This window comes from Pelodiscus sinensis, chromosome 6 (genome assembly GCF_052426305.1).
Source record: "Pelodiscus sinensis isolate ZL-2025 chromosome 6, ASM5242630v1, whole genome shotgun sequence".
Classification (NCBI taxonomy): domain Eukaryota; kingdom Metazoa; phylum Chordata; order Testudines; family Trionychidae; genus Pelodiscus; species Pelodiscus sinensis.
The window spans coordinates 43,164,891-43,187,091 of NC_143057.1; the positions used below are offsets into that span (position 1 = coordinate 43,164,891).

The following is a 22,201-nucleotide window of genomic DNA, read 5'->3' on the forward strand; positions in this document are numbered from 1 at the left end:
GAAACCTCACCTCAGCAAAGGTTTGGCAAGTGTCATCTCAACCCAATTGCCAAGGAACTGTGGTCCTCACCAAATAAATCACCATTTTGGCATCACATGCACATCCCTGCTTAGCTGAAAGAAACAAATGAAAACAACAGAAACAAAGATATATTTTTAAACCAACTGAGAATGGTCAGGCTAGAGTGAGAGAGGTGGAGGGGTATGGATCTGCTTTCATTGCAGCTGTTCCTGCTGTGGCTTATGGATTACAAGAAGCTTCAGGCTTTTCATTCTCTCTGGCTTTAATATTACCACTAGATAAGTGTGGGAAACATTTTAATGACACTCCAGTGCTTTTGAGGTTACAGTAGAAAAAAATTAAAATTTAAAACTCCTAATGTGCATCAGCAAAATTCAACATCTCTTTGTACTGTTAAAAGCTATCACCCTATTGGCTATTCCCCTCATGACCCTATCACTTTTTGTCTCCCCACCCTCTCCCCGCAGCCCATTTCAAGGCAGGTGATCCAGAGGTGTTGGGCCCAAGAAAGGAGGAGGTGCCATGAGGAAGACCCTGCCTGCACACTGTGGTAAGAGCTAATGGCCTGAAGTAGAGAGCCATGCTAGCGCCATGAGACAGGAGCAGCTGTGGGGTGAGTGTAAGGCAGGGTTCCTATGCAATCCTTCCTGGGACAGAGCCTGACCCCAACCCAGGACACTTTAATTGGCACCTTTTTCACCCCCTGACTAGTAACATTCGACAATCACTTTGCACAGGTGTAAACAATATCACAAAATGCAAGGCATTCCATCTGACATGGGAGAAGGGAAATGGATTAAAGGGTGAGGGGGTTCTGCACAAAAAGTTCTTCACTTTCCAAATTCTCCAAAGGGCCTTTTCAAATTAAAATGTGGTGTTACCGTGGGAGGGGGGAGTCACAAACTCGCCTTTGGTACGAAACCAATGACTGTCTCTTTCTTTTCCCTTTTCTTGTCTATTGAAATGGCGATTCTGAAGGGGCCTCAGTCTGGTGCTAACTGTTCCACCTGCAGCACCTGAGCAGTGGGTGGGTTGAAGAGAAGTCAGCAGTTCTTTCCCCCTGACCAGGACTTTTGGAGGTCCAGCTGGGGCAAGTACATAAGATGAGAGTAACCTAGAAGAGTGGTGTCAGATGAAGCTTGGAATGAGTTGTAAGATTCTGTGAAATTGCTCACAAATTAGACACAGCACGGAATGGAGGAAAGCAAGCCAGCTAGCTCCCGACAGACCTGGGCAATCAGAGCAATGGGCTTCTAGGGGCTTTTTTCCCCCTGTCATTAACCATTTGGGACAAGAGCTCTTGTAAATGGTCAATCAAAAGCTTCTACTCCCCTTCCAAAGATAGATTCACTCTGGGGCAAGAGCAGGAGAGGTAGGTTGAAACCAAGTTCATTAGTGTCTATCTTCAACCACCTTCCAAGGGTAGTCTATAGATTCTATCTGTTTATTTTAACCTCTGAACCTTCTCTTATTTGATTACAGCCTAAAAGTCCCTGCCTGGGGAATGGAAATTTGATAACAAGTACCTCTTTAAACTAGCAGATAAAGGCATAACACAACCTAATGGCTGGAAGTTGAATCTAGACAAGCCCAGACTAAAAATAAGGTGCAGATTTTTAGCAGTGAGGTTAATTAACCACTGAAACAATTCACCAAGGGTGGTGGTGGATTTGTTGTCACTGGATACTTCTAAATCAAGATTGAATGATTTACCAAAGGGCATGCTACAGTAGAAACAGGAATTAATTCAGAGAAGCTCTATGGCTTCTGTTATATGGGAAGTTAGATTACATGATCAGAGTGATCTCTTCTGATTAATCAATAAATCTATTTGAAGTCCCAGATCTGGTAGGAAGGATGGGGCAAAAGTCTGCAAATGCACGCTTCTTTTTCTAACATTTTTATGCTACCAAAAAGACAAGTCCAAAGGGTAGACATAGCGGAAGACTTAGGGTATGTCTACACTACAGTGTTATTTCAAAATATCTTATTTCAAAATAGTTAATTCGAAATAAGTTATTTTGAAATAACGCGTCTACACACAAAATGCATTTCAAAAAAGCATTTTGCTATTTTGAAATAGCGCATCCACACTGAGTGGACACTGAATTGCATTTAAGGCTGGCCAGAACCAGGTCTTGCAGGCCATCAGGTCAGGAGTGTCTTTGTGTGGCTGCTGCCTGAGGCTTTCTGAGGCTTGTGCTTAAAGGGACCCTCCCCGCCTCCCGGGCAGCCAGTTCTCAGGTTTCCCTGCTTGCTTGTCTACCTCGATGAGGGACAGCAAAGCATTTTATCTGTGTGTGTTCTGCTTGCCTTCACATGGGACACCACAGCACTCTGCAACATGGAGCCAGAGCTGCCCCTGGGCACTCTGGTGCTTTTGTTGGACGCGCTGCTGCGACCCTGGATGCACTTTCTACAGGCTGCCATCCGGGAGGTCCATTGAGGGGCTGTCAGTATCCAGGAGGCCCTGCGAGAGAGCTTCCACCCTGAGGAGCACTAAGAGCCTCCCTGGTCTGCCCCACTGAGGGCTTGTGCCTCATTCCTCCCTCACATCCCCCACTTACCCACCCCCCAGCCCTCCTTCCTGATGTAAAATAAAATACACATTTTTTCATAAACACGAACTGTCTTTATTTAACAAAACGGGGAGCGGGGGGAATGAAACTCTGGTGAGACTGGGGAAAGGAGCTGGGAGAAGGGAGGACAGAGAGTGGGAGAGGGGAGGGGGAAACCTGGGAGGAGGGAGCTGGAAGGGGGAAGCAAGGGGAAGCTCAGGGTCCAGGGATGGGGGTCTCATCGTGCCAACTATCTCCCAGCACCATGGATGCGGGGGCCTCAGCATCCCCGGGGGAATGGGGAGGGGATGGAGGGTGAGGAGGGTGTGAAGGGAGAAGCGGGAGGGGGAGAAGGAGTGGGAGGAGGAGCGGTAGCTGTGGAGGCAGCAGGTGCTGGAGCGGCAGGAGGCAGCACTCTCTGCACCAGAGTCTGCAGGTGTTGGCAGATGGCAAGGCCCTGGGCAAGCTGCTCCTGCTGGAGCTCCAGATCTTCTTGCACCCAGTTCTGGAGGGTGAGGTGCAGGGCTCGCAGTGTCCCCAGGTGCTGCTGTCGGTACCCCTCCACTGCACGGGTGGTCTTGCGGCGCCCTCGGGGGCGGGAGCATGTCCCGGGCGGGGTGGTGCGCCTTGCATGCGCAGCTGGTGCAGCTGTGGAGAAACAAGAGAAGTGGTCAGTTGTCCCTGGGGACACAGTGGGTGAAGCTCAGCCCCCCTTTGCAAGGGGAGGGTGACCATTCCCTGTACCATCAGAGCTGATGTGCTTTCACAGAGGCCATGTTCGGAATGTCCTGCTATCCCCGGGTGTGGGAGCTGCCCCAAGACCGCACCCATGCCCTTGTGCTGTGTATAGTGTGGGTGAGGTGGGGGAGAGATGTTCCCTGCCTCTGTGTAGAATGGCCTTGTGGAGGGAAGACGTCCTGCAGTGTCCCACCCCGAGGTCAGAAGCATGTCATGTCTCTTCACACATACGTGTGGCTTGTCATGGCTCCTTCCCCACTCTGGAATGATAAATGCAGAAGTGGGGGCCAGCAAGTGTACCCCAAACCTTATCTACCAGGCTTTGGTATAAAACTTCCCCCAAAATCTCAAAACCCTAGATCTTGGGAATAAAACTTCCGCTGCCACCACCCAAATGTTGATAAAGAAATCAGGGGAAAGATCATTCGGGAAATCTCACCCGAATAAAAATCAGGGCACACAATTAACCAATGCCAGGTTAATAAAAAGAAAGGAGAAAACTTTTATTATTACAACAATATTCCTGTTGCAAGTATAATGACTAGATGGGAAGGTAACAAAATATACTCATGGGCTATGTCTAGACTGCAGACTTCTTTCGAAAGAGGCTCTTTCGAAAGCATCTTTCGAAAGAGCCTCTTTCGAAAGATCGCGTCTAGACTGCAGGCGGATCTTTCGAAAGAGAAATCCGCTTTTTCGAAAGAGAGCACCCAGCGAGTCTGGATGCTCTCTTTCGAAGACGGCCTCTTTACATTGAAGAATGCCTTCTTTCGAAAGAGGAACTTTCGAAAGAAGGCGTTCTTCCTCGTAAATTGAGGTTTACCGCCATCGAAAGAAAAGTCGCGTTCTTTCGAAATAATTTCGAAAGAACGCGGCTTGAGTCTGGATGCAGGGGAAGTTTTTTTCGGGAAAAGGCTACTTTTCCCGAAAAACCCCCTGAGTCTGGACACGGCCATGGTGAAACTCCATGGGCCTAGAACTTAGTTACAAAGAAAAGCCAAAACATCTTTTAAACAGTGCCAGATCTCAGATCCCATACCCAATCCTTAAAACAATAAAGCCTAACAAAACTACCTAAACTTTACCCTACTTACAGAAAATGAAGAATGGTGTCTCGGAGAGAGAGAGACATGCTTGTCCCTCTCTGTAGCTGCAGAGGACTCACCCAGAGAGACAAAAGGAGAAAGGAAAAAAACCCAAATTCCTTTGTCCCAGTTTGAAAGTCCCACCTACATTCCTACTGGTCAATCCACCTGGCTAGGTGTAGTTAACTACTTAATCCCCAGGCTGCTGGCTAACCTTCATAATCATGACATGGCTAACAGGCCAAGGCCCCTGTGTGGCAGCCAGCTGGGGCCACGTGCCCAGGGGTGGCACAGCACATGCTCACACGTACACAGGTTGCTGCGTGATCCGTGGTAAGCAAGACCCATGCGCACGGTCCCTGGTTTCCCTCTCAGTAAGGGGACAATGATGGCACTCACATGTTGTTGCCTCCCCGGATGACACTGGTGATGGGTGTGCTGGGACGGCTCAGGGGTCCTGGCTGCATGGCATGCTCCCTCTGGCGCTCCTCCTCCATGCCCTGGTCAGGGCCCTCTGCTCCAGGATCGATGACCCCCCAGGGAGGCACGGACCATCCCGCCCCCCAGGATGCGGTCCAGGACATCAAAATAGGGGCAGGTGTCTGCCCCTGATGGGAGCAGCCCCATGTGGCTCTGGCATAGGCCTACTGCACCTTTTCATGCGCACCTGCTCCTGGGTGCGCATGTGGCCTTTGGTGGCCAGGCTTTCAGCCATCCATCTGTAGATGGCCGCATTCCTCCATCTAGTGCGGAGATCATGGACGTTGGAGGCATCCCTCCCAAACCTCAATCCGGTCCATGATCTCTGCTCTGGACAAGGAAGGCGCCAGCCTTCTCTGGCCCCTGGCAGGCTCCTGGGAGCTGGGGGACTGGGCCCGGGGAGCAGTGGAGGGCTGGCTGGCACTGGCTGCCTGGCTCATGGTGGGGCCACTGGGTCAGGGGCAGTGACTGCTGGCTCTGTGCTGGCAGGTCTGGAGCTGGCACGGGCACTCTGACCAGAGTCTACCCCTTTAAGGGCTCTGGGGCTGAGGGAAAGGAGAGGAAGTTTTCCTAGTTCTGCCCAGAGTGGCCACCAAGGCACCCTGTGAAGGCCTTGAGGCCCCCTATTTTGAAATAAGCATCTACACAGCACTTATTTTGAATTAGCTATTTCAAATTTGGCGTTATTTGTCATAGAATGAGGTTTACCAAATTCTAAATAAGAGCGCCGCTATTTTGAATTAATTTCAAAGTAGCGGTTTGGCTGTGTAGACACTAGGAAAGTTATTTCAAAATAACGACTGTTATTTTGAAATAACTTTGCTGTGTAGACACACCCTTAGAAATCAGTAGAATATTTATAAAGCCTTTGCAGTATGATCATTTGAACATTTTTCATGTTGTGCCTACCTATGAAATAGAATCTTTATTTATTTATGTCTTCAAACCACAGTTCCCATTTCCCGATGTGCACTGTAAAAATATCCCCCAAAAAGGTTCTAGGTCACTTCCATCAATGCAAACACTGAGGTTCATTATATTAAGCATCAGAGCTTCTAACTGATGACAGCCAGTAAACCATAAGCTACTTTGAGGCTTGTCTTCCTATCAGTTCATGCAGCTGGATGATGTTGGGTTTTTCTGCCATGGAAAGTATTAGGTTGCTGTAGCTTGTTTGGTTTCAGCTTACCATAATTGCTGCCATTTCCACAGATGAGTTGGGCTATGTTTGAAACTGACGTTTGATATGAAGGGTGCTGCACATGTGGCTACTCTATATGTGTCAAGAAATTAGAGAGGGAGAATGTGTGTATATTTGTGTGTGCATATAAACATCTGCTGTGAAACTTATCTTCTGCTTACTTGGGCCTCTGACAGTGTACCTTACCAAAAGCAGCTGGATGTCTTAAATACTTCCTCACTCATAAACATTGGGGTTGCTGCTACTGGGCAAATTAACGTTTGTCAGATAAGGGTAAAGAACTCGGCAGGACAAATATAGATGAATGGCATAGAGAGTATTTCATGGTTTATGAAACAAAGAATCAGAAACAAAGAATAGTTAACAGGTTACGGGCCACACAGCACTAGAAACAGGCAGCCACATGGAAAATCAAGACTTCTGGAGCTCATCATGTAGAGAACCCATGCTCTGATCCCTATGAGGTCTGATCTTATCCAAGAGCAGTAGAGGTGGGAGTATAGGGGTTATAGGAAAGGGGGGTAGTGCCCTTGTAAAGAAGATACTGGGAAGAGTCGATCTATGTTTCTTTGTCCCAATGTTTTCCACCCCAATTGTTCTCACAGAGATGAGACTGATACCCAGCTATACCCTTCCCATATGCACAGGGTAGAGACAAGAGTGGGACCTAGAGGAGGGGCTGGAACAGTTCACCACTGTCCTTGACATCAGCCCAGCAGTCTTCTAGCCCCCATGGGTCCCAATGGAGACCCTCAGCCTGGGAGGCACCAGAGCTTGTGTGCTGGCCACCAGGGCAACAGGAGACAACAGGGTACCAGCACCTGGATGCATTGGCACACAGGATCCCATTTGCCAGGGTGGCAGCAGAGAGCACTGAGCACCAGCTACCCAGAAACTGTCACAGTAACATCAAGAGATACACAATAACACACCTTCCCAGCCTGGAGCCAGCTGCCTCTCAAGTCTGAGTAGCTTCCCTTGCTTTCTCTCCTATCCTTCCACTTCCCTAATCACAGGGAGAGTCGTTCGCTCCTTCCCCTAGCCCTGACATCTTCTCTTAGTTGCACCATCAGAAGTGCTGAGACCTGCACACATTGATACTTAAATGATTTGACAGAAACCGTGGGACAGGAAAAGAAACAAAAGGCGACCAGACAGTGAAAGAAAAGATGCTTTTGTGAAGGCACTTGCCTGGGACTTAGAATCATAGAATCCTGGGACTGGAAGAGACCTCAGGAGGATATTGAGTCCAGCCCACTGCCCAAAGCAGGACCAATCCCAACTAAATCATCCCAGCCAGAGCTTTGTCAAGCCAAGACTTAAAAACCTCTAGGGATGGAGATTCCACCACCTCCCTAGGTAAGCCATTCCAGTACTTTACCACCCTCCTAGCGAAATAATTTTTCCTAATATCAAACCTAAACCTCCCCCACTGTAACTTGAGACCATTGTTCCTTGTTCTGCCATCCGTCACTACTGAGAGCAGCCTCTCTTCATCCACCTTGGAGCCTCCCTTCAGGAAGTTGAAGGCTGCTATCAAATCCCCCCTCACTCTTCTCTTCTGCAGACTAAATAAGCCCAGATCCTTCAGCCTCTCCTCATAGGTCATGTGCTCCAGCTCCTTAATCATTTTGGTTGCCCTCCGCTGGACCCTCTCCAATGCATCCACATCCTTTCTATAGTGGGGGCCCAGAATTGGACGCAATACTCCAGATGCAGCCTCACCAGTGCCAACTTAGGACAACTGAGTTAAATTCCTTTCTCTGCTGTGGACTTCTTGTGTAACTTCAGGCCTGTCTTTGCCTCACTTGCCTGACTGTAAAAGAAGGATAATGATGGTACCTTTCTCCCCTTTGTGCTTGTCTTGTGTATTTACACTATAAGCTCTTTAGGTCAGGGACTGTCCCATGTTATGGGCAAATACAGGCATGCTGAGGCCTTGGTTGGGGCTTTGGGAGCAGGTATAAGATAAATAATGATGAGTACCATGTGTATGGGATATGTCTTGATAAAAGACTAAAAGGTTAAAAGGAATAAAATAATAAATAAATGATGTCAGGCTCTTAACATTTTCCTTTGAAATATGTTTAGGGTGCCTTTCTGTGGCTCTGCTTTTCTCACATTTGCTTATAGGAGAACAGTCTTAGGCCCGTCAAATCTCAAGGGATGCTACTGAGTTCAGGGAGGGTAGGATAATTGTGGGGCCTTTTTGAAATTCATCCTAAACATGTGGAAGAAGTGGTGGGAAAGGGGAGTATCCTCTTTTTCCTGTTTCAATGCCCCACCCTGTTTCATATCCCATATTGCTGGTTGTGTATTCCAGGTATTCCAAGTAGCTCTTAACACTACTGGCCGACACAGTGTCATTTCATTCCAGCTGCAATAAATGTAAACACAAGAAGGCGATGAGGGAAGAGACAAGGGCTTGATATGTGTATTAAATGTGATGTCTAGTGACTGCTTGAGTCAGATAGGTAAGAGACAATATTGTTCTCCACACACACCTGAAGGATCTGTCTAGTATAGTAATGGGATAGAGATTACAGTTAATGTTCCAATGTCTAGTTCCAAGTTGTGTAAGTATTTGAGGGCACTAGAATAATTTAACAAGCAAAACATACAGCACTTAAGAAGATGTCTAAATGTCACTACCCATATATTCAGTAAAAACTTAAAAAACAACAAATAGTCTAGTAGCACCTTAAAGACTAACAGAACATGTAGATGTTATCATGAGCTTTCTTGGGCAAAACCCACTTCTTGAGATGTTAAACAATCGGTACCCAAACATCCCCTCTTTCTTATTTAAACCCAGAGAATTTGTATACGCACAAGTGAGGGGTGGACTGATACAGCTCTGAAGACAGAGATTTCGTTAGTGTTATGTCTACAGTTTTCAGTACTAGTGTGCTGTGATACTTTTGTATTCCTGTGTCTGATTTTGTAAGCACATAGGGTATGTCTACACTACCCTCCTAGTTCGAACTAGGAGGGTAATGTAGGCATACCGCACTTGCAAATGAAGCCCGGGATTTGAATTTCCTGGGCGTCATTTGCATAAGCGGGGAGCCGCCATTTTTAAAACCCCGCTGGTTCGAACCCCGTGCAGCGCGGCTACATGGGGCACGAACTAGGTAGTTCGAACTAGGCTTCCTAGTTCAAACTACCGTTACTCCTTGTGAAATGAAATTCAAATCCCGGGCTTCATTTGCAAGTGCGGTATGCCTACATTACCCTCCTAGTTCGAACTAGGAGGGTAGTGTAGACATACCCTAAGTTTTTAAATGAGGTGAAACTTGGGGGTATGCAAGACAAATCCGACTCCTAAAAAGGGTACAGTATTCTGGAAAGGTTGAGAACCACTGAGCTATAGCTACATAAACAATCATGATGACAGCAAAATAATTAGGTAAGCAAGATCAAATTGATCAAAGTACTATACATACTTTACCCGACTCTACAGTGATCTGTCTCCTGGGATAAGTCACTTAACTTCACCTTGTCTCTCTCCCTATTGTGAAATGGGATAACAATACTTATCTTCATCTGCAAAGTGCTTTGAGATCTATGGATGAAGTTTGGTCTAGGAGCTGAGTATTATTATATATAGTAATTACGGAATCAAAAATCCAGGGCCTTGATCCTAATCAGTTCAGTTTCCCAAACAGACAGCAAATGTCATGTTGTGTCCATTATTACTACGAGAAGGCTAAATAAACTCCAGGATATGTTGAGATACATGCCACACACACACAGGGTATGTCTACACTATGAAGTTAATTCGAACTAACAGACGTTAGTTCGAATTAACTTTGATAGGCACTACACTAGCAAACCGCTAGTTCGAACTTAATTCGAACTAGCGGAGTGCTTAATTCAAACTTGGTAAACCTCATTCCACGAGGACTAACGCCTAGTTTGAATTAACTAGTTCGAATTAAGGGCTGTGTAGCCACTTAATTCGAACTAGTGGGAGGCTAGCGCCCCCCAGCTTTCCCTGGTGGCCACTCTGGGCACCACCAGGGAAAGTCTTCTGTCCCCCTCCTGCCCTCGGAGCCCTTAAAGCGGCACGGGCTAGCTACGGTGCCCGTGCCAGGTGCAAGCCTGCCAGCACCCAGCCAGCAGACCCTGCACCTGGCACGGCTCGAGCCAGCCACCCGCTGCCACCCAACCCTCTGCCTCTTCCCGGGACCAGGCTGGCGGCTCCCGGGAGCCTGCCCAGGTCCGCAAGAGGCGGGTGCCCGCCTGGTCTAGTGCAGACATCGTGGACCTCATCCACAACCTCTGCAGTAGGCACAGGAAAGTGGCCGTCTAGGGCAGGAAAGCTGCCAGCCTGGCCACCCAGGAGCAGGTGTACATGAAAATCAGGGTGGTCCAGTGAGACCCTCGACCCTGAGCTCTGAGCTTAGAATGGCCGTGCTGGGTCAGACCAAAGGTCCATCTAGCCCAGTAGCCTGTCTGCCGACAGCGGCCAACACTAGGTACCCTGGAGGGGATGGACCGAAGACAATGACCAAGCCATTTGTCTCGTGCCATCTATCTCCAGCCTTCCACAAACCTTGGCCAGGGACACCATTTCTACCCCCTGGCTAATAGCACTCCATGGACCCCACCTCCATGAATTGATCTCATTTCTCTTTAAACTCTGTTCTAGTTCTAGCCTTCACAGCCTCCTGTAGCAAGGAGTTCCACAGGTTGACTCTTTGCTTTGTGAAGAAGAACTTTCTGTTATTATTTTGAAGCCTGCTACCCATTCATTTCATTTGGTGTCATCTAGTCCTTATATTATGGGAACTAATGAAGAACTTTTCTTTATGCACCTTCTCCACACCACTCATGCTTTTATAGACCGCTATCATATCCCCCCTCAGTCTCCTCTTTTCTAAGCTGAGAAGTCCCAGTCTCTTTAGCCTCTCTTCATATGGGACCTGTTCCAAACCCCTGATCATTTTAGTTGGCCTCCCCTCTCCCACCCTCTCTCTTCTCCTCTCCCACCTCCTTTTCCCTGTCTCCCCGAGTTTTGTTCAATAAAGAGAGTTTCTATTTTTGAACACACGTGTCCTTTATTTTGTACATCAGGAAGGGGGGCTAGAGAGGGGTAAGTGGAAGGAGGTGAGGGAGGAATGGGGTACGAGCCCCCGATGGGGAGGACTGGGGTGGCTCTGCGGGCTCCTCGGGGTGGAAGCTCTCCTGCAGCCCCCCGATTGGCCCCCCTCCCCGGATGGCAGCCTGCGGCAAGTGCAGCCGGGCTGATGGCTGAGTGTTGTGATGTGCCGAGTGTGGGCACTCAGGGCACTCCAAGCCAGGACTGCTTTGCTGTCCCTCATCGAGTTAGACAAGAGAGTGGGGAACCCCTGAGGACTGTCTGTCTGGGGTGGGAGTCAGGTCCCTTTAAGCACAGCCCTCGGCTAGCCTGAGACAGCAGCTCCATGCTCTAAGTCCTAACCTGATGCCCTGCCGGCACTGCTTCCAGCCATCCTTAACCCCGGTTCAGGGTCCACTCAATGTGGACATGCTAGTTCGAATTAGCAAAACGCTAATTCAAACTAGTTTTTAGGTCTAGATGCACTAGTTCGAATTAGCTTAGTTTAAATTAACTAATTCGAATTAAGTTATTTCGAATTAGTGCTGTAGTGTAAACATATCCACACAGACACCAAGCCCCTTTGATCAACTCTAAATGCTACAGTCACCTTCCTGGACCAAGGCTCTTAGAATCATTTCACTAATTCTTCATCTCCCAGTGCATCAAAATTACATTTCTTCTTCCCACCATCAATTCCCTCTGTTCACAGCTCTGCCTAGCCATGATTTCCAGATTTATATCACACTCTGTCATCTTTGCTCCACCAGAGATTGATGTCCTAACCAGCCCACCCAGGTGCCAGTTTCTCTCACAAATGTCTCTACACTTTCTGCCATGCTTCTCCATATGCATAGATTACTTGGAAATAATACATGTTGGCTGCATCTAGACTGGCAAGTTTTTCCGTAAGGAAAAACTTGCCAGCTGTCTACACTGGCCACTTGAATTTCCGCAAGAACACTGACTTCCTACTGTCTGAAATCAGTGCTTCTTGCGGAAATTCTATGCTGCTCCCATTCGGGCAAAAGCCCTCTTGCACAAATGCTATTGCGCAAGAGGACCAGTGTAGACAATCTGGTATTGTTTTGCGCAAAAAAGCCCCGCTTGCGAAAATGGCGATCGGGGCTTTCTTGCACAAAACCGTGTCTAGATTGGCACGGATGCTTTTCCGCAAAAAGTGTTTTTGCGGAAAAGCGTCCGTGCCAATCTAGATGCTCTTTTCCACAAATGCTTTTAACGGAAAACTTTTCAGTTAAAAGCATTTGCGGAAAATCATGCCAGTCTAGACGTAGCCAAGGAGTTACCCTCTCCATGTTCAAATCCTTCAAGACTCTCTGCTACAGGGATGCCTACAAGAAGAGCCATTCAGTGATGCCTTCAGAGAGTTGGGGTCACTGATCTTAATTTTCTTATTTTTAAAATCCCTACTAATGACTAGGAATTATCAGGTGTTGCGAAAGCTATTTAATAATGAGAGTTTATTTTTGTTACCTCCTTCCTATTGTTTATTGTGATTTGCCATCCTGGATCAGTTCAGTGTCCTGTCTCTGAGAGTTGTCAATATCAGACAGAGTCTGTAGTAGAGCTGGGAATAGAAATGGTTAGATTGTGAACTCTTCAGAGCAGAGACAATGGACAAGTTTACACTACAAAGTTAAGGTGGCCTAAGTGACATAAATAAACTGCTTTTACATGTCCACATGCTCCTGTCACTGGAGTGCTTGCACCAATTTAACTGCCAGTGTGGGGCACTGTGGAAGAGATTTCTGAAAGGCAGCAACTGCCTACATAAGCACTGATACTGCATGAACCTAACTGCAATGACTAAAGCCCTATGTTATTAAGTCAGTGCAATGGGAAACTTCCATCTGTGGAAGCTGCATAATAGACCTTGTCTTCACTTACCAGGAGATCGATGCTGAGGAGATCAATTTCCCAGGGGTCGATTTAGTGGGTCTAGTAAAGATGAGCTAAATTGACCACTGATCACACCCTGTTGACTTCATTACTCTACCAGGTCCTGGGGATTAAGGGAAGTGGACGGGAGAGTCTTTCCCATCAATGCCACAGTACGTTGAACTAAGGTACATCGACTCCAGCTATGCTATCCACATAGTTGCATACATTAGTTCAACTTTGCCCCCTTGTGTGACCTGGACTTAGTGTAGAAATCAAGGGCAAGTCTACACTGAAGGGCAAAAGTCAAATTAAGATACGCAATTTCAGCTGCATCAACTGGGCAGCTGAATTCGAAATAGCTTAATTCTGCTTTTGGCGCTGTCTTCACAGCAGGAAGTCAAAGGAAGAATACTCTTTCTTTGACTTCCCTTACTCCTCATGTAATGAGGGTTACAGGAGTCAGAGTAAGAATTCCTCCATGTCGGCATTATTTTAAAATAACAGCTTTCAGTGTAGATGGGCATTATGTTATTTTGAAATAACGTCAGTTATTCCAAAATAACACTGCGGTGTAGACGTACCTCTCTAGAGCTAGGTCAGTGCAAGCTGCCTTACATCAACCTAACTCTGTAGCATGGACTAGAGCTGTGTGTGTGTGTACAGCACCAAGCACTATGGGACCTGATCCTCATGTAGAGCCTCTAAGTAAATGGTCTCCAACATTTTTAAACACAAGATCATTTCTGAATGTAAGTCAGTCCAGGATCTACCCCATACCCAAATACCTTTGCCCCACCTCCTTTCCCACCTCCTCTCTGAGGCCCCACCCTGCTCATTCTGTAGAGATAGGACACAGGGGCGAGGGGGTAGGGGACACTCTTAACATCAGCATCTCCTACCCCACAGCAAGCAGGAGGTTCTCAGGAGGCAGCTCCAAGGTAGAGGGCTGGAGCAGCACAGTAGTGGGGGAAGGGGCTACTGAAGAGCCAGTGCTTGATAGCCTCTTGGCCAAACTAGTCAGGATCACCTGTCAGAGGCTCCAGGGTCTACTGGTTGGTAACTGCTGCTCTAAATACTCCTGAAAGACAAATAATAAACACTGGTGAATGTCACAGCCTCCTTTGCTATCATTGTAGAACTGAAAGCTTCAGCGTCTAGATCTGCACTGTACTTTAAGCTTTGTTGATTCACGTAGTCTTATTATCCTTTATTAATAAAATATATATTTGAAAGTGAAACGTCGCCTACACAGTGGAGGAAGGGATTCAATGCTGTGCTGCGGACAGCCTTTGTTGCACAGAATGAAATAGCAGGTTGCAATCGCCTTTTGTTTTTCAGAGCAGTATTCAGAGCACACATTTTTGACCCATTAGTCCTCCATCCCTGTTAACACATTTTTGGAAAAGCTACACAAAGACTGCAACCCAGTGTATTTGCTGACGCCAACTGTAATCAGAAGCATTTCACAGGGATGATTGCTGGCAGCAGCAGTGCTGACTGTGGGAAAAAAAATCAGTGGCTGAAAAGGAGTTACAGTAACAACTGCCAAACTAAAACGAAGCAAAACCTCTCACGTTCATAATAGTTTTATAGTTTATATGGACAGTTCTGTTATCTGCAACCCCCCCCCCTCTAGTCAACTTGCTGGTCCTACTCCTGGCCCCTCAACGCTCCATGAAACCTCACTGCTCGAGGATAGATCTGCAGCTGGCGAGTAGGCTGCACAATAATGGATGTGCAGACAAACAGAACCTGAACTGAAATTAAAGAAGATGGGGAAAGTCTGCCAGCTTAGGATTCAAAAAAACATTCTCCAAGCCATGCAGAAAGAAAGCCTGCCTCAGCTGGCATGCTGTGGAGCTGTACTTGTGAGGTTTCTAGTAGCTGTTTTTTCTAAAAATGCCTAGATTTTATAGAGCACTTTTTATTTTCAGTATATCTGAAAGTACATCCAGTATCATTTATCCCCATTTTGCAGCTGGAAAACTGAGGCGCAGAGATGAAGTGACTTACTTAAGGCCATCGGCAATGCCATGAAGAAAACCCAGCTCTTCCTGATCCCTATTTGGTACTCTGCTCCACTTTTGTTATCTATAGCCTCCACAGCCATGGAGCTTCACAGCTCCCATTGGCTCCAATTCGCCATGTCCACCATCATTGCCAAACAGAGTAAACAAATTTTAGGAATAATTTAAAAAGGGCTAGAGAATAAGACAGAGAATATTTTACTTTCTCTATATAAATACATAGAATGCCCACATCTTGAATACTGTGAACAGATTTGGTCGCCTCATCCAAAAAAGGATATATTAGCATTGGAAAAGGTTCAGAAAAGGGCAACAAAAATGATTAGGGGTTTGGAACAGATCCCGTATGAAGAGAGATTAAAAAGACTGGCACTTTTCAACTTAGAAAAGAGGAGGCTAAGGAGAGATATGATAGAGGTCTATAAAATCATGATTGCAGTGGAAAAAGTGAATAAGGAAAAGTTCTCACAATATAAGAACTAGGGGTCTCCAAATGAAATTAATAGGCAGCAGGTTTAAAACAAACAAACAAACGGAAATTTTTCTTCACTCAGTGCACAGACAACCTCTGGAACTCATTACCAGAGGATGTGGTGAAGACTAGGACATTAACAGGGTTCAAAAAAGAGCTAGATAGATTCACAGAGGTTAGGTCCTGGCTATTAGCCAGGATGGGTAGGAATGGTGTCCCTCATCTCTGTTTGTCTGGAAATGGGTGACAGCAGAGGGATCATGTGAGGATTACCTGTTGTGTTCCCTCCCACTGGGGCATCTGGTATTGGTCACTGTCAGCAGACAGGATACTGGGCTAGATGGACCTTTGTCCTGACCCAGTATGGCCATTCTTATGTTGTTATGTTCAAATTCTACCAAACAGCAGGTGGTTAATGACAGCCATGACAGGAGTATGTGTAGCATAGACTTTGAAGAGCAGAATTCTCCCAATTTCTGGTAAAAATGCCAAGCTTTTATTTTATTAAGGTAGCAAAAAGTTCTTTTTGCCTTCACAGATAGTCATTGCTAAAAGAAAATGAAGAAAAATATGACTAAACTTGGGAAGTTTGATTTCTTCAAACCATAAATGTTGGGCTAATTTTGAGAGCACCAGCACTATTTTGTTTCTGTGAGTAAAGTGAAATTATTTCACCTTTATATGTCAAATTTGATATTTTTCAAAAATCCCTGTCATCTGCAGAAGAAAAAAATAAAATTGACTGTTTCTGATTCTTAAATGGCTGGCACTAAAGTTCTGGAGAATAAGTTTCAACCCATGAAAGACTTGCAACAAATCTTTCACCTTGTAAAATCTCATATCCAAAATACACCAACTTGAGCATCACTGCCAAAAATAAGGTGTTTTTTCATAGCAAATGGAGACAGTGCGCAGGTAGTTTTTACTTCAGTGTAGTTACTTGAGGACAACATTACACTCCCTGTCTGGGAATTACCTCAGTCAGCTACACTGAGATAAACTCAGTGATAAAAAATTATATTGAGGTTTGAAACTAGCTGTGTCTTGACTCCACTAGCATTTTCCAGTGAGTTAGCTAATTTGAGTTAGGTGTCTCACTGTAAAAATACACCTTTCTTGGCAGTGACAATGCATAGCCTAAGACTTCTTTACAGTCATACACATTGATAAATGTGTTTGACAGTCAAAGGGAATCTAAATAAAGTTACAGGAGTCTGAAGCTGCATCTTAACAACTAGGCGGACATCTAGGTTTACCTCAACGTATTAAAATTACAACTGCCTTGACTGTGCTATGATTTTATTTAGCATTTGTTGTTCTGTGTTAGATAGTACATTGTAAAAACATACTTTTTTCCCTAGTGAAGACAAGGTTGGAATGTGGGGAACCCTAAATCAATATAAAGGTATCTAACTTGCATTGTCTTACACATCACCTATGAATTTGATCCAAAGAGTACAAGTCTATACATACACATAAAGTAAAGATTTCAAATTTACCTATGGTAACATAAAAGCAATCTACAAAATTTTCTAATGAAGACTCATATAGCAGCACAAAAATTATTTCCTTACAAATGTTGTAATGCTATTATCATATTTAACCAACAGATAAAAATGAATACAGTACATTAGAATATAATGTGGATCTAAGATTCTGCTAGCAGCTCCCTTTCCAACTCAAGGACAAATCACTTGTATCTATATTAGATTTCATGTTTTATCTTAAATAAAGTCCACCAATCAGACTCGATTGTAAAACAAATATGTATTTTTATTTTGAACAACCTGACATGACTACTGCTAAGAGAGCCTGAATTCTGCACAAATACACTAAAGACTGAGAACAAACGATAAATTCTCCTTCTCCAATGTCAGGTGAATTGAGTAATGTCTGGAAAAACCAAAATTTCAAGAACATCTGGACTTGTCAGGACAGCTTAAATTTCCAGTCTGTGACAAAAATGAAATTAACGATGAGATTGATTTGAAATATAGTTTCAAACCCCAGTGGAGATTTTAATGACATCATCGTGACCCTTTCCTTTTTAAAAAATAAGCTTTTTTCCATTGTTGCAAATGGAAAGATTTGTTTAATAAAATAATAATTTGTGGGAAGAGATGGAGAATGAATAAGCATCAACTTAGTCACATGTTTTTCTGATGGAATGTAATATCTGATTTTAAGATCACTAAGGGTATGTCTACGTTGCAGAGTTTTTCTGGAGAAACAGATGTTTTTCCAGAAAAACTACACTCAAGTCCACACTGCAGTTATGTTCTTTCAACAGAAAGTCAAAAGAATGAAGGGTTTTTTCTGACAGCGGTAAACCTCTTTCTACGAGGAAGAAGCCTTTTTCCAAAAGAGCTTTTTCGGAAAAAGATGTGTGTGGATGGGGAAGAGAGAGGTTTTTTTCGAAAGAAGAGGCCTCCAGGAAAGAACATAGGTGCTCTGGTGACCAGTCCATCATAGTAATCACAACTTAAATGCGAGATAGTGTCCAATCAATGTGGACTCTATCTTTCAAAAAAGCAGATTGCTTTTTCGATGCACTTTTGCTGTGTGAATGCTCTCTTCCGGAAGAAGTTTTCCCTGAAAATCTGTAGAGATTTTCAGGGAAAACTTCTTCCAGAAGAGAGCATTCACACAGCAAAAGTGCATCGAAAAATACACCGGAAAAGCTTCTTTCTAAAGAAGCTTACAGTCTAGATGTAGCCTCAGTCAGGATACCTACCATCTTGTTTTGCCTTAGCTATACACCTATGAGAGCAGTACTCTAAGTTACATGGCACAGTAGATGTCAAGCAGCTCCTATGATTTTATTTCCAGTATGAACCATTTTTTGGAACACATCTAAGATACCTTTAATCAAAATGTAGCCCAAATAGGATTAGAGACAGTAAAAAAAAAATATGCTGAGCTTCAGTTGACACGAGTACAAATGGCAAAGAGAAAAGCAGCAATTACAGGCTCCTAGGAGCTTAATATGTACCTTAATTTCAGATGTATTTCTTTGGCCATAATTTGATTCCAGCAGCTTTAAAGTTAACTAACTCAGTCTCTTCTATCATATCATGAAAGCTCAATTGTTGGTATCTGTATAGATGGCCTAAGAGTCTACGAAATTCATAGTTTTTTGGAAAAAAGTACTATTAGATGGCTCGTTACAAGTAGAACAGGTAGAATTATTAATATAAATGAGTAACAAGAATATTGGTAGTTGTGAATAATATTCATTGCAAACTTAATATTTAATTCCATTTGTGAATCCTGCATTAACAGCCTGATTTTTATTGGCCTATTTGCATTATTAGTTAGTCAAATAATTGTTTATGTACACTATTTATAACGACAGCTATTTGTAACTATAAGCTGTTCATGCATAGCTCATATTGACTGTTTTATTCAGAGCCCTAACCAAGACTGGCACTTAATTCCAATGGGCACTGTACACAATGTGAGACAGTTCCTGTCCCAAAGAGCTTACAATGTAAGTAAGCAAGGCAATATGAAATCAAACTGTTAAAATGTATTCAAAAAAATGTTTAAGTTCATTTTATTTCTGCACCCTGGTTGGATAAGTAAAACATTTTTAAACAAGAGAATAGCAACTATTCTTTAGACACAGGAATAACTTCGGTCACATGTGACACCAGGCATTGACCAAAAACCTGTCGTTCTTCAAATATAAGAACATAAAAATGTCCATTAAAATGAGCATTTATAAGTAGAGAATAAGCAAAGGGAACAAACATAGTCAAATTATGTAAAAAACACATAAAAGTTTGGGGTTTGCAATTTTTTAATAACATTAATTTTAAGTATGTTCTGAAATGTCTTGTCCATTGCCTGTTTTTGTCCCAGTTAAGCTATCTGCTGAAGTAAATGAAACCCAAATAAATCTGTTTTCAACCCATGGGAGAAATAAGTACAGGCAGTCTTTGGATTTATGACACAATTAGTTCCTGAAAATTGCATTGTAAGTCGAAACGTCGTAACTCAGAACCGCAAACTACTCCATTGCGGGATGGGCCATCGTAAAGTCGAAACCACCGCCATAAGTCAAATCAGGGTGTCAATTCAGAAACATCATAAGAGCTGTTCATTGTAAGTCGAATGTTGTAAAGTCGAGGACTACCTATACTAAAGTTTAACTACATGTGACGGTGACGAGTTCACAAAGAGCCCAGTTTTAGACTTCTATGCCCTGCAGTGATAATCTTACACAAGTGAAACTTTGACTTCATCCATGGGACCAAACCTGATGAAAGTCAGGTGTTATTCCATTGATTTCAATGGAAATAAAAATAAGTTAGAGCCCATTTCAGCAAAGCACTTTTTGCACAGCTCTCTTATTTGCAGGTTTTTAAAATATAGCACAGATTTTTAAAAGCCTGAGATGAAACAGAAGATGCAACGCTATCATCACATTTCCATATAACACTCTTTTCAGTAAAGTTTTAAATTAAGATGCCCAAATAAGGAATAATTGTTAAACATTTATAAGTATTTATCAATGTCTATTCACCATGGTTTTATGTTAAAATGAACAGAAAAACATTTATTTTACATACTAACTACTAAATAACCCTATTTTTATAATAAAAGCATTTAAACTATTTACGGTAGCAATCTTTTTTAAATCCAACCTTTTACAGATATCATAATTTCTCCCCAATACTATTAAAAACCTAGGGTGCATCTTCTACACAGCACCCTTAGCTTGAAATAAGCTATGGAATTTGCACTATGCAATTTGCACTACACAATTTGCACAGCTTATTTCGATGATATTTCAAAATAGCTTATTTTGTAATTTGGTGCTGTCTACACAGCACCAAATTTCACAAAAACTCACTATTCCAAAATGCCCCTTAACCGTCATGGAACAAGGGTTACCGGGACGTCGGAATAAGCTGCCCATTATTTCAAAATCTATTTTAAAATAACAGGCTGCTTCAATAGACGTGGAATAGCTATTCTGGGATACTTCCAGTATCCCGAAACAGCCCCACATTGTAGATGTACCCATAGAAACTTAACTTCAGTTGGCGTATCTTGACCTGCTCTGTTGTCTACAAAGCAGTTATGCCGATTTACACCAGTTGAGGATTATTGGAGTCATAGCCAATGTTTGTTTTCAAGATAAGATTACATATTTTATATAACACCATGGCTGTGTCTGGACTGGCAAGTTTTTCCGCAAAATCATCTGCTTTTGCGGAAAAATTTTCCAGCTGTCTACATTGGCTGCTTGAATTTCCGCAAAAGCACTGACGATCTCATGTAAGATTGTCAGTGCTTTTCTGGAAATACTATGCTGCTCCTGTTCGGGCAAAAGTCTTTTTCCGAAAGACTTTTGCGCAAAAGGGCCAGTGTAGACAGCACAGTACTGTTTTCCACAGAAAAGCCCCGACACGAAAATGGCGATCGCGGCTTTTTTGCGGAAAAGCGCGTCTAGATTGGCCACGGACGCTTTTCCGCAAAAAGTGCTTTTGCAGAAAAGCATCCTGCAAATCTAGATGCGCTTTTCCGAAAATGCTTTTAACGGAAAACTTTTCCATTAAAAGCATTTTCGGAAAATCATGCCAGTGTAGACATAGCCCATAACTTTAGTAACAGCATACTTTCATGTACTTTAATAAAATCTTTTAACAATCAAATATTTGATTACCATACTGCAGCTGCCTTATTGAATTCAATTTAAATACACATTAGGAAACCTTAATCACAAATATTCTCTTCTCTAGCAACATACACTATCTGGCTGTTTCAAAAGGGGGAAAAAATCCCATTACAGTGATGTTCAAAGGCCTCTATGTAAGGCAAAGGGATTGGACTCCTTATCCTCTTTTACGGATTTGAGTTATATGATGTCTTCCTAGGAAATCAACCATGAAGCAATGTTACAAATTATTAAAATGCTGACTTAGCATTTGTGTTGTAACCTTCTCAGAGAACTGCAATTGTGGGTGCTACTCCCTGAAATACCATTCAAGTGAGATACCTGTAATATGTGGGCAATTTATTTATCATGTATTTTTTCTGCTTATGTTATCAGCTCCTTAGAGCATAGACTGTGTTTTTATTTAATGAATTTATTGCACCTAAAAATAATGGTACTCTGATTGGGCCTTTAGGTGCTATCACAACATAAATTATTATTGATGATGATGATACTATTTCCCACACTATGTTTTAATAACTTATTTATTAATAATGGAATAAGTGAAATGCTTATTTACTAATATTTTAAATTGCTTTTTTCATTTTATTATTTTGAAATGTAAGTGATTGTTGATTTGCAAGACTTCTGGAAAACTTACTGAACTTTTAGCACATGAAATGTGTTTTACATGTGAATACATGTCAAACATTCCTTAGAACATTTGCTAAAGCCATCAATTACTTTAAATAGAAAATAAAGTTGTTTCATATCCTCCCGCTGACATACAGTAAAGAGATGATTAACATGATGTGGTCAAAGAGGTAAAAGGTTATGTGAGATGCCTGGGAGTCCAAGAGATCATACAGCAACGCTGGGAATCTAAAAAATGTCCTCTGAGATATGGTGTGGACTGCACATGTCCAAAACCAAACAGTTAAAAAGTAGTGACAATGCTTAACAACAGA

The 22,201-nt window shown here is 43.5% G+C and overlaps 1 long non-coding RNA gene across 1 annotated transcript in view; it reads right to left on the reverse strand.

Annotated features, from left to right (window-relative positions):
- Positions 1–22: 22 nt before the first annotated feature.
- LOC142829856 (uncharacterized) overlaps positions 23–22,201 on the reverse strand; it is a 50,201-nt gene continuing 28,022 nt past the window's right edge. Inside the window, exons 2-4 of the long non-coding RNA XR_012904728.2 lie at positions 13,969–14,147; positions 12,662–12,755; positions 23–3,228 (exon numbers count right to left, since the gene is read on the reverse strand). This is a non-coding gene — a long non-coding RNA (uncharacterized LOC142829856). The remainder of the gene's footprint in view (positions 3,229–12,661; positions 12,756–13,968; positions 14,148–22,201) is intronic.